Source organism: Dasypus novemcinctus, chromosome 9, assembly GCF_030445035.2.
Source record: "Dasypus novemcinctus isolate mDasNov1 chromosome 9, mDasNov1.1.hap2, whole genome shotgun sequence".
NCBI lineage: Eukaryota > Metazoa > Chordata > Mammalia > Cingulata > Dasypodidae > Dasypus > Dasypus novemcinctus.
In genome coordinates this window covers 37,584,915-37,598,863 of record NC_080681.1, presented here as the reverse complement: position 1 = coordinate 37,598,863, position 13,949 = coordinate 37,584,915, and the positions used below count along the sequence as shown (strand labels likewise).

The 13,949-nt window shown below is 38.0% G+C and overlaps 1 pseudogene; it reads right to left on the bottom strand.

Moving 5' to 3' along the window:
- Positions 1–11,527: 11,527 nt before the first annotated feature.
- LOC105746517 (copine-8 pseudogene) lies at positions 11,528–12,240 on the bottom strand (annotated as a pseudogene).
- Between the last annotated feature and the right edge of the window lie 1,709 nt (positions 12,241–13,949).

The window sequence follows — 13,949 nt, the reverse complement described above, 5'->3', positions numbered from 1 at the left end:
TTGCTCCATGGATATGTATAAGTAGGGAATGCATACTTAGAGTTAGTGTAAATGTTTACTGTTTGCCCAGTGGCCAGTTGTAGGGTTTGAATAAATGCCCACAATTCTGCTTGCTATGCAGGCCGCCCCCTAGGTAGGGGAGCCACCTTCACTACTTATTTAGCGGAAGTGACTACACACTTAGTAAGCCTTTTCTCATTTCTGACAAAATCACTGCCGTTTGTGGACAGGGTTTGATCTGGGCAAGGAAGTGGCCCATCCTGGAGGCTGGGGTGGCTGGTACACACCTTCTTGTCACTTTTGTGCAGTTGTGCCCAGGAGCTCCTCTCTCCATTGGCAGGAAAGTGGCAGGATTTAGGAAAAGAGGTGGGGGTGTTTTTTTTTGTTTGTTTTTTAAGCTCTGTGGGAGCTGAGTCCAAGTTAATTGAGTCCTGTGAATCTAGACACATAAACCAGGTGGCCCCAGGCAGTACTGGAAGCAGCTGGGAGTTTCAGGGTAAAGTGGTCCCCTCTTTTTGGGGTGACCTTTCTTGATTGGTTGGGTCTGGATTTTTAAGGCTGCTGCTAACAGGAAGACCTGCTGTTTCATTTGCTTTTTGTTTTCCCCTCAAAAGTTTTGTAAGTTTTTGTTTAATGTTCAGTGCCGCCTGGACAACGAAAACTGCGTTAACCATTCTCTGGCATTCTGGGGCTTCTGGGTTGAAGGGGGTGTAAATTTTGAAGGCTTTCCAGGGTTGCTTATAAAAATTTCCTAGAGATTTTTCAGGCTTTTGAGTGAAGGAGGCCATTTTGGACGTGTTTCTGGGCCACCTCGTTCCTTCCCGTACCCCTCTGAGAAGGGCTTCTCGATACTGATGAAGGGCCACCACCCCGATCTGTGTGAAAGTCCCTGGGCTTCCGGTGCCTCCTCTCGAGCCCATTCTTCTGGCTCCACAACACCTGCAGGGGCCTGTTCTCACAACCACTTTCTGGCCTCTGTGAGGATTCGGCATCTCTCCTCTGTATTGACCAGGGTTAGGAGGAATTGGCGGCAATCATCCCAAGTGGGGTGGTGGGTTTGGAAAATGGACTCCATGAGGATGATAAGAGCCTGAGGCTTTTCTGAATATGAAGGGGTGTGGTGCTTCCAGTTTAAGAGATCTGTAGTTGTGAAAGGTTGATAAAACAGGATTGGCTTTGTCAGAATGTAGGTCCAAAGGATATCAGGAATGAAGATAAAGATTGGTTGGGATCAGGGGTTCTGAGAGCATTGAACCCTCAAGCTCATCAGACAACTTTATTATTTCCAAGTAGCATTATATATATTCAAGCTACTGTGAGCACAAGTGATAGCATTCAACAACACACTAAAAATTCTCACAAGCTGCTGGACTAAAATCTTATCTCAGATTACAAGGTCTTAGTGCCCTCTCAGACTACAAAGTGTGTTTTCTCATATTTCTCCCAGCCCCAGACAGCTTCTTTCCTGTTTACTTTCTGCATTCCTGTGTTAACAGCATAACCATGGAAACAGTACCATCGTTCCTTTGTTTCCCACATTTCCCCCTTTTTGTTTTAGTCAGGATGGCTGTGCCTGTCCTTAGGTTGTGCTCCTCTGAGAGTCTCACCCATCATTGACTACCAGCCAAGTGCTCTGACCATGGGATTCTTTTTTGCAAGGTTTTTAGCAAGCACCAAGTTATTGGCTTGCCCTATAGCATCCACACTGTGCAGTCTTCTCTGAACACATTGTCCTAGGCGGGCAACAACAATGAGCAACAAGACCCACACACAGAGTCCTATTCCTAGTGCTGATAAAAATGTTGGGACTTCCACCAATTCACTGGATTAAACTTACTAACATGTGAAATCAGATCATCAAAGATATCCTTATCATCAGCTACATAAATCTGATTATGATACATTTCTAATATCTTTTTCTGTAGTTCTACTATTTCTAAAGATATGTTAGTCTATGACCTAGCAAATGATTTTTAATCTTTTCCTATTCAATCATTGAAGCATTGTAAGCAAGCGGGGTAATACAAAAATTATTCTCATTCCAGTCACATTTCAATCCTCTAAGCAAATTTAAGTTATACACTTGATCTCCAAGATGCAAAATTGCTGATTCTAAATCATTAACTCTGTTATTTAATTGTTCATCAATATGTTCTTGACTATACCATGAATCACCAGCATTCTTATGCCAATTATTAAGTATCCAACAAACCTTTTTGTCTGCTTCAGGATCTCTTGTGCCACATGAAGCAGCAACTGACTTTCAGGTGATGACTGCCAAATTCAGTTCATTCAGATGGGAATTCATATACCTTGTCGTTTTCTGGCCATTGTGTTGGAGTCTCTGTTCTGCAATACACTTTCTGACAGACATGTATACAAGGCACCATTTTTGTAAAACAAAATATTGTCCTTTATAGTTATTTTTCCAGTGATATACACACATGGATCTCTAACACATGCTCTTAATTGACAGGCTTGATTTAATTGTAAGTATTGGCCAGTTTGACTGTAGTTACCAATCTATTCATAAGTAGGGGCAGTTCCCAGAAATACTTTCCATAAGTTTTTATGTATATTTAGATTATAAGTATCATTTATCCATGGGGTCGGTATCCATTTCCCTCTATATCTCCATATACTATAATTCTTGGTGTATACCATTCCTTCATTCACATACAGAGATTCTGAAAAGGGATATTGTATATTACTGACTTGTTGACCTCTACTATTAAGACCATACCATATAAATCTGCCATTGTATTCTTTGGGAGTCCCCATAGGGGCACTTTCCCACACTATTCCATAGGAATCATTAAAAATGACAGATTCTCTTCCTATATGATATTTTTGACAATTGTGGACAATTGGTGGACAATTGTAAGTGTGCACAATTGAAGCGTGCCTTTTATTCACAACTGAATTATATGAAGGGAACAAGGTCACTAATAACTTGGTACCATTAGCTTTCATAATTACCATAGTTCTATTTTTTATCTGCATGCAAGGGGGACTTTTTCCAATACACAATGGTCTATAATCAAAAGGAAGCATTAAATTATATACTTTCTTTCCTTCCTCTTGAGGTTTTGATGGCAACCTATTATCAATGGGTCCAGGAAATATATAAGTTTTATTCAAGAATATAGGGAAAGATGGATCCCTCCAGGTTAAAGCTCATATTAGAAGTGGGTTAGGAATGTAAGCCCAGTAAGTATGGTTTTCATTTTCATGACTCAGAGTTACCATCAACGTGATCAGGAGAAGAGGAATCATCATCAAAATTCTCTTTCTTCTCCTCTATCCGTGGTTTAATCTGTCAAGCTGGCAGCCAAATTTGTTCCCCATCTTCTGTAATGACAAGAGCATATCCTCTCCCCTATACTTTAACCTTCCCTCTTTGCCAAGTGTTAGTTAGTACATCTTTCCAGTACATTGGTTGACATTCAGCTGAGTCACACAATATCTTTTCTTTATTCTTATTCAAAGCATAATGCCGTTCAGCAGGTGTTATTGAATCATATACATTAAGAAAATTTAGAAATAAATAAACCTTTTGCTAATTGGTCCTCCAGTACTATAATGCAATCATCTCCCCCTTTTTGTTTTAGTAACATTTACTTAAGGTTATGATGCGACCATTCAACTATAACCTGACCTGTAGGAATTTAAGGAATTCCTGTGACATGAGCAATGGAATATTTAGAGCAAAATGTTGCAAGTTGTTTGCCAGAATAAGCCAGACCATTATCAGTTTTGATTTGTGCAGAGCATCCCATGACTGCAAAGGCAGACTACAAATGTGAATGAACATGACAAAATCTTTCCCCACTATGCACTGTAGCCCAGAGAAAGTGAGAATAAGTGTTAATACAAACATGAACATATTGCAATTTACCAAAAGTTGAAACATGTGTGACATTCATCTGCCAGATCTGATTTGGAGCCAGCCCTCAGGGATTATAGGGGATTTCAGTATTATGTTGGATATTCCATGATTTATAGAAATTAGAAAATGATTTACTAATATATATAAGGCTATTGTCAGTTTTAATTTTATTAGGCATACCCATAATAGCCATAGTAGCAAGACAAAGGTGAATAACATGTTTGCAGTTCCTCCAGTCATAGCAGAAGCCTAAGTAAGTCCACTACAAGTATTTACAGTTACATGGATGTATGTTAATCTGCCAAAAGTAAATCAGTCTCCATACTTTGAGAAAGATAAGCAGTTTCAATATGGCTAACAGTATAGCAAATATAAGCAGAATCAACTACTATATTAATGGGTTCATATACATCAGAAAGTAATTGAATAACGGCTGACACTTCTGCTTTTTGACCTGAGGTTTGTGTAATATCAATAATTTTTTAGTGGGTCCATAATATCCAGCTTTTCCTTTTCCTTTTCCATCTGTAAAATATATACTAGCATTTTTTATAGATTGGTCTTGTACTATAACATTGATAATAAAGGCTGTGTTTTGAAAAAATGTTAGAAATTTATTTGATGGTAAATGTATATTAAGTATCCCAATAAAATTAGAAAGGGCAGCCTGTCATAATAAATTGTTTTGCCATAATTTAGTATACTTTTGTTTAATATTATGCTGAAACAATGGTAAATTTTCAGGAATTTTATACACTTTCTAAGTATTCATATGAATTTTTACTCATGCAACTTTAATTAACAGAGGGTTAAAGAATTCCATTTAATTTTACATACTTTTAAATACTTTCCTCTTGACTTATAACATATTAAAGGAACTTAACTATTTCCATACTTTAATTTTTCTTTCGAGGTAAAGAACAAATCTTTTGTAACTAGTTTGAAATAAAAAGATACTTTTTGAGAAAGCAGGTTTGAACATTATGTTCCTTTAAAAGTGATAAGACTTTTTCTTAGAACACCAAGGAAATGATAAGGTTAAAGCACAAGATGCTATTTTGATAAAACAGACTTTCTTTGTATACTGATTATTAAGGATAAAAACTCTTTATAAACTTTTACTAAAACAGACGAATGACTTGAGAAACATTAAGAAATAACAAAATTTAACTTTGTATTAGTATACTAATTGATACTAAAGCTTTTAAAACTTTATAGCCAGACTCATCAAATCCTACTCAACTTTAACCATATAAAATTCCTTTTCCATGAACTTTCTGCACTTTCTGTATTCATTCACATTTTGTCCCACATTTTACTCTTTCTTAATAACTTTATCTTAGGACAAAATTATTTTCTGTTTCTTTAATAATTAAAACACATTCTATACATCCTATATACATAAGTTGCCAAACTCTTAACACATACAATTACCATTAACACTAAACAAACATTTTAAAATAATGATTTAGTTTGGTTATATGCAAAAATTACTTTATTTTAAATATCTAGTAGCATGCAATACTAGAAACAGTCTTTAGAAACAAGTTGGCAGGGGAGGCTGGCTGCCAACAACTTTTCCTGTTATAGAATTACCTTTTATTACTATTCTCTCTAATTCAGGTTTTGTTTAATAAGGACTTTTTAGAACTAGCCATGTAAATACCTTAATTTAAACAATGCTTCCATAAACTTCTTATAATTATTTATAACTATATAGACTATAATTACATTATTTTAAGACAAATTTTACCTTCACAGAACACATTCCCTTACTTAAAGTTACCACAATACCTTCTTCAACTTGCCACATGTATTCAAGTCCTGCCCTGCATATGTGCATTCTGATTTTATGAAAAACAGTCATCTTATATTAGAACAAAACACGTCTTTTTGGAAAAAACTTATTAAATTTTAGTCAGCATTCTCACAAACTTTTAACCTTCTTTAAAATTCATTTAAGTTTTACATCCTTCATTTTATCCTGTGAAGAAAAATAAACTATTCATTTCAATCTAGGCAAGAACAATTTTTTATGAAAAGAATAATAGTAATTTTGTTAATCAAGACTTACAATTTTTATCATTGTAGAGATCCTATTAACATTTAAACTTATGTATTAATATAAGCTCTTATTTAATATTTGGCCATTTGAACAGAGCTCTTTTAGAAATTTTTATTTATTAATTTATATCACCATCTGGCGGTATTAAAATATACATGGACATTGAACAACCAAACAAACACAGAACAATTACAACACATCAACAGAATCATACAGTTTACAATTGATTCATAATTCTACTTTCTTACTTTTTTGGTATAGCTGTTTTTAAGTTCTCCATCATTTCACATCTTAGATTTTACTGCTTTTAAGTTTTTTTCTAGAATCCATGTTGCCTGAAACATGCAAGCTTGGGCTTGGAAACACTTTTATTAGTTATCAGCAACCAGTTAAGATCATTTGCACAGCATAAATGGAGTTAAGCTTTTATTTAGAGAGACAATTAACACAAATTTTTAAATTACTACTCTGTAAGACCACACTGAGGCTTGAAATTCAGGAGTAAACTATTGATTTAAAACCAAAAATCCCTTTTAACACCTTGATAAAAAATTTTGTACTAATTTTATTATGTTGGTAAAATAGGCCCAATCAGAATTAGCATGGAAACAAAACAGAACACCAGTGTTGCAATGTTTTTTCCTTTTCCCTTGGCTTAATTCTATTAACCCCTATTAGCCCTCAGCTACATTATCATGTAGACAACAGGGGTTTTACAGAGTAGCTGCCAGAATAGTTTCCTAATCTTAGTTAACACTTTAACAGAGAGTTTTCTTACAAGCCTGATTTCATTAACAAGGACTTTACTTAGTATTTTTGACTGTTTTAAATCTTTCAATAGTTTAAAGGGTATTGGTTCATGATGAAACTCAACACCCCCTTGCAGATTATTTATATATGGTGGTACTGCATGTAATGCTACCAGGAAAGCAGATAATAATTGCATAGCTTTGGGGACCCCTGTATAGATCCCTGCAATAAATATCACATCAAGGGTGTTTGTGGAGTTGGATTAGGAATAACAATCTTATTAACATAAGGCAAAGCATCGGCAACATCTGAAAACATTTCTAACTTAGGCTTAGTAACAGAATGCAATTCATTAGATGCAGAGGGTTGTACTGGATACATAGAAGATATTTCATTATGACACTTCACTGAGCTTTTGTTGATGAAAGGGTTTATATCAGGATGAGGGGGAAAACCTACCGGTTCCCCATTCACATCAAACTCCTATTCTTGTTCCAATTTACTTTTTTTTATTTCAAATTTACTTATGGGCTTAGAAAATATAGTAATTTTATCTTTCTCTCCTTCACAGACTGTAAAGGATCTACAGCAGTTGCTATTTGCTGGCCTAAAGCCCAAACTGAGAGTGGAATAGATTCTCCTTTTTGATATGCTCTTCATAAAGCCTTCATTACTTGTTTCCACTGTTTCAAATTTAAAAGGATTTTACCTTGTGGTTGAAACCAATAACAATGTTTTTGAACTAAAGCAAAGAGTTCTAACAAATCAGCTGTTCTAACTGGCACCACTGTAGTATTTAAGAAAGTTTTTAACACTTGAGAATATTCAATTCAATATTGATTACCCATACCCTGATGACATCATGGAAATGTTATTTACTTTCTTAATCTTGAAGACTTGAGTCGTTCTGCTTTGGATATCTCACTTGACCCTCTATGAGGTCTTTTCTGTGGGTTCCCGATATGATTATGGAAAACTCACTCACTTCTTTGGGCCCCACATTGGGTGCCACTTGTCAGAAATGTCGACCCAAAGGGTGTCAGGAATGAAAGACTAAGAGAGATTGAGATCAGGGTTTCTGAGATCATTGAATCCTCAAGCTCATCAGACAACTTTATTATTTCCAAGTACTGTTACATATACTCAAGCTACTGTAAGCACAAGCGATAGCATGCAGCTGCACACTAAAAATTCTCACAAGCTGCAGGACTAAAATCATCTCAGAGTACAAGGTCTTAGTGCTCTCTCAGACTACAAAGTGTGTTTTCTCATATTTCTCCCAGCCCTAGACAGCTTTGGTCCTGTTTGCTTTCTGCATTCCTGTGTTTACAGTGTAACCATGGAAACAGCACCACCGTGCCTTTGTTTCCCACAGGCCTCCCAGATTGGACAGTCCTGTCTGCACCAGTCTGGGCCTGACTCTGTGTTTCTCAGAGGGGCATCTGAAGTCCAGGCTGTGTGGACCAAAGTTTTCTTGCCGAAGGGATCTCAGGATCCCCCTTGGGGGAGGCTGATGGGCCCAGGGAAACTGAAGGTGGAAGAGTCTTTGGGAGATCTGCTTGTGGAGGCTTCAGGGCAGGGAGATGCCCCAGAAAGGCTGGAACATATGAGAGGGGTAAAGTGTCTTGCTCCAGAGGTCCTTGTAGAATAATAGGCTTTGAAGGTCTGGCCATTTGATCTACTAGAACCCTGCTCTGACCCTTCATTTCAACACAGAATCAAACCTAAGGGGGCAGGGTTTGGGCAATTTTTAACCAGGAATTGATGTAGGGAAACTGATCAGGGTGGCCAGGGGCTTCAGTGACTGCCTGCCAGACTGCATGAACTTTGGCCACCTCTAGGGTTTTCTCTGAGGGCTAATTAACACTAAACTTAGGCCACTCTACTTTGCACAGAGTCCAGAGAATTCTGGGTGACTTATGGACACTATAATCTGCGTAAAAGCCTTTTTTGAAGTTTTTTAACATATATTCTAAGACTGTGAGTTTGGACTGTGATGATCCCATCCCTGAACTGGTGTCACAGGACAAAGAAAGGAGGGAGGGCCTCTCATGAGGCCACTCAGATGCCCACCTGTCCATGTCTCTCCTGAGATCTTAAGCTCATCTTAGCTAAGGCTGATGAACGTAGGATGATCGAATACCTGAAAGTAACTTGTTTTTCTCCCTGTTGCTAGGATACCAAGAAAAGAATTGTATGTAATTCAGAAGGTAATGAAATGCAAACCTCTCTTTGGGCCAAATTCCTCTTTTGGTGGTCAAGAATATCTTGTTGAAGCAATGAAGTATGAAAACCAACTTTAACCAGTTGGCCAGACCTGCACAGAAGTAGCCCCTTGCTGTCCTCACTTCAACTTGCTTAATTAACATAGTAAAGTTCCCACCCAGGGGTGGAGTTATCCACCCCTTTCTTGATCATGCAATGTATGTGCAAGTGTGATGTTCTGAACATACTAATCATACAATTATATAACCAGCTATGTGTGTTCATCCATATGCATAAAAACTAATGCATAATCAAAGCAAATGCTAAGTAGTAATTTGGGTATTTAAACAAGAGTGAAACTGCAGCAGGTGGAGTCAGGTCTGAGTCACTTTGGACAGGCCTTGGCTCCTTACCTCTGCAGACGTAATAAATGTGAGTTTGCCTAACTCTCTTGTTGGTATTCTTCATGCCATCTCTGGTTATCCATAAAGGCCTTGCTTTGAGGCCTAACAAGGCTTCTGTGTAGAGTCTGGATTAGTCATTATGCAATATGATGTAGCCATGGAGTGCAGGTTGGGACTCACTCAGACTCTGTAGCACAGGCCATGGTGCCACAAATTGGGATCAGCAGAGGCAAATCTCTGCATTTCCCATTCATTCACTTAATCACTCAGAGGTTACACAGTCCTACCCAAGGAACTGCCCTATCCTGGAATCTTGAATCTCAAGATTTTGGGAGGTGATCAGTCTTCCCTTCTGTTTGGAGACAGGCCTGACTGGGACTCAGAACCCTGGGGCTTTAACTTTCCAATGTCTCCTGATCTTGTTCAATCCACCTCTCCACCGAGTAAGGCCATGGTGGAGGACACAGCCCACAGGGATCCTTTCCCCGAAGAAGGCCCTGTCAAGGGGACAGGTGGGGCCACCTTGTTTGTGTGGAGATCTCCTCTGGCCATGCCCTCCAGTCCCAAACCAGAGGCTCAAAGGGCCAGTACAGTTGGGTTTCCCAGCCAGGGAAACAAATGTTGCAGCCAGGAGATCTAAACACAGAAAGACCCAAAACTGTCACTAGAGAGGGGGAGAAACAGATTTATTATGCATGGGCCCAGAGGAGATTCAGTCTCCAAATTCTGAGCCCTATTTTTCAGTTTTCATAGGTTTTTATAGGATTTCAGGTGGGAATAGCATAACTTTCACTCATTGGCTAACATGTTGCTAGGCGAAATTTTGCAAGCAGGTGGGTTACTGAGGCAGAATGCAGCTGCAAGATTGCAGGCTGATTTATAGAAGCAGGTGAGGATAAGTCACTCATTTGATATCTTCCTACTAGGTCATGGTTTCACAGGCTGATTTACAGAAACAGGAGGCAGGGGTTATTCACTTGATGTTCTCCTGCAGGGCCATGCCCTCACAGACCAATCCACATAAGTGGGGGCAGGGGTGACTTGTTAGGTATTTTTGAAGTTTCTAAAGAAATGCTTTAATTTAGACAAAACTTTGCAAAACTCTAATTCTCGTAAAAACTGTCCATGCAAAAACTCTATATAGGCAGGTCAGTATAGAGGAGTCAGTTACTTTACAAAAGTCACATGGTTGTATATAGTTAACTCAGAATCTCATAAAAGACTATGAACCCTGTGTGGCAATGTGGAAAGGAGATAAAGAAGAATCCAAAACAAGAGAGCCAGTATCATTTTGAATTAAAATCTCTAGCCAAGATATAATAAAATAAAAATTTTAAAACATCTGCTACATGGTTCATAGCTAAATATCCTTGGTTTTAAACTTTCTAAATAGCATTATAATATAAAGATGCTACTTTTTACCCAGAGTGTATTCAGTGCATTTACAGTTCACAATGTTTGACTTTTCAGTATTTTTACTTAGCATTACAAAATATAAACTTACTGCAGCCTAAATTTATTTAAATGTAATTAAATTTATTTAAAATATGTTATCTTTCAGGATTCCCTTTGCTGAACTTAAACTTCCATACTTGGCAAAAAAGCACAGAGAAACTGATTACGTATCAGATGTGATTTCATAAGACAATTCGTTTACTGAGAAATTGAAAGTCTCTTTCTCTTCTCTTATTTGCAATTGTATTTGTCCAGACAGTCATTCAAAGAGATATTGCACTTGTAATTATAACTATTGCAATTCAGAAGACAAATGATTCATTATTCAAAATACTTAATCTTAAGATCAGTTATAAAAATATTGAAATTTAAAAAGTAGTAACATGTAAACATTGAAACAGAGAGACTGCTTTCCTATACACACAACAGCCAAGGACAATATTTGAGCTAAAAACATAGTTTGTGCTTTTTCCCAACAACACACTGGAAATTAGCCTTTTCCATCAAAAAAAATTATTAAAGATTCAGATAAGAATGCCTGTATTTTGTTTCACGCATTTATACAGTTTTTTCCTGTTGCTCACACAACAACCATATTTACGGTTTTGGCTTATGAAGAGAATTAGTTTTGAATCCAAGAAAGCACATTAACTAGTACTGCTGAAGCCAAACTGAGAAAAGTAACTCATTTCCCGGTTCATTACAGAGCACCAGGCATGAAAGACTGACTTAACAGCTCCAAGGAATGTGTAGTTCATGTTATGCATTTGGGAGCCCAGTAATATTTGAACCTGTAATACATGTGTCAGTGGGGGTATATGCGGGAAACACAGGTGATGGCTTGATTCCTTAGGCCCTCACATAGGAAAGAAACTGTTCAGGGATCTCAGCTCAGACATCTTTAGCCAATCTTTAGCCAATTTACTCATGCTCAATATGTGGGTTCCACTTCCATCAATATAATCCCAGAATGGCACAAACTGTACGATGTCCCTTTCAGCATACTTCTTTGAAGGGGACTTGTACATCATCACCATCCAATTCAACCACTGCATCAAATTCTGCTGGTCCAACACCTATAATTATTGACATTGAAAGTTCTGTCGAATGGACTCCTTCATTTGAGCCATGTCTAAGATAACACCATCTGTCACAAGAAGGAGCATAAAATACTGGGAGCCATCCTTTACAGGAAAAGAATACCTTGCTACATGATTAACAAAGTTGGTTAGCCCATACAGTTAGATAGATTTAGACTCCTATAAAGAGCCTCCATGACCCCTCAATGCCATCACAGTAGGGATTTTGAGGGTTTCTGTTCAAAGCAAATTCATGTGACACCTTTCCATGTAGAGGTTGTTTTGCACCAACACTTATAGCTGTGAACAGTTTATGACAGTCATAATCTTGAACTATTTCTCTTACTGCCTTCAGTGATATATCATAGAGGCATTCAGTTGGTAAGGATTCATGCACTGCAGAGAAGTCGGTTGGGCAAGGGTGTCATTTGATGCTGCAAAATCAGTAGCCACTGTGAAGTTGCTTTGCATTCCTCCCTTAATATAGTCAAGGAATGAAACTTCTGTTTCTACCAAGAAAGAAAGTAAGGGTACTGCTCCAGAATTATTATATATTTTTCTTTTTTCCTTTCTTTTTAGGATTTGTTACTTCATGTATGTTGAATTGTGATTGCCCTCTAGAAAATTCCCTATAACTTGTAAATTCTCAAATGATATCATGATTCCCATCTCATTCCCAGTCATATACCTCTACTTTGATTGCTCTATCAAAATCACCATTATACAGTACTCTAAGGTCTTGAATGCTTCCCATACAGGATTTAGAGTATTTTTGACTACTTCTATGTTATGACAAATTGTAAAACTGCCATCTTCAATAAAATACAAGAAATACAATAAAATACAAGAAAAGGACCTGATTTTCCAAAGAAGTCCTTCTTGTCCAATTTGTTTGCACAAAATTGAATCAAAATAGCATCCCTACAGCATTTTAATTCCTCTGCTATAATTAGGATCATACCACATTTTTTCCCTGGGATTCCTCTGGGTTCTTAGAAATCTCTGTGAGATAATATTCTTCCAAGCTCATTCAAGTTGTTGGCAGCACTCATTTTTTTTCACATGTGGCCCCAACATTTTCAAGTCAGCAATACCAGGTCAAGTCCTGGTTTCATATCTCTGATTTCCACTTCTAATTTTCTCTGTTTTCGGGGTTCAAGTAATTCCATAGAGCCTACTGGAATAATCCATGATAATCTCCCTATCTTAAGGTCAGCAGATTAATACAACTCTTCATCCTTGTTACAACTGATGAAAGTACATTTTTATACTTGTACTAACTATAGTCCATGGTTAACTTTGGGTTCACTGTTTGTGTGGACAGTCCCATGGATTTTTTTTTAATGCATTCTAGTAACATACATACAAACTAAAATTTCAGCTTTTAAATATAGTCAAGTATATCATTCAGTGATGATAATTACATTCACAGTGTTGTACTACCATCACCCCATCCATCCATCATTACCAAAATTTTTCCATCCTTACAAATAGGAACGCTGTATAATATAAGCATTAACCATATGTGCAGGCCTAGACTGTAGTTGCCCAGAGAGACTGATGAAGCTTCATATCCCTTTCTTCCATGCCTGGGCAGCGATGAAGGTGCAGGTATGGGCAGCAATCTATGCAGTGCAGGCCCAAGATGACCACAGTTGCCCTGGCAGACTTGTGATTTTCTGTCTATGCCAGCCAAAGTTACCTGCATTTACCTGTATAGGCTGGTGCAGGGCTCCTCAGTCTCCTCCCCACCAGTGGTGGAGCTGAAGCCTAAGCAGGCTGAAGGCTGATCTGTGTGAAAGAAATTGTTTCCAGCCAACACTGAGAGTTTTGGTCAGCCCGGCTTCCCCTCAGGATGGGGGCAGAGTCAGAATGGCAGCTACTGGCCTCTTTCTGACTTGAGCTGGTTCTCATCCCAGCTGTTCCTGGGGTTATCGCTTAGCCAGCCAAGTCCCCCAATCAGCAGCCAAAATTGGCAGCCAATTGTCTCCTCCTCCCCTGTTTCTGGGAAATGGGGCTTCCAATTCCCATCACAGAGTAGCTCCTGGGGTGGCTTGTGCCACCAGAGTAGGATAATCACTGGCCTCTGCAGCTTGGCTGGT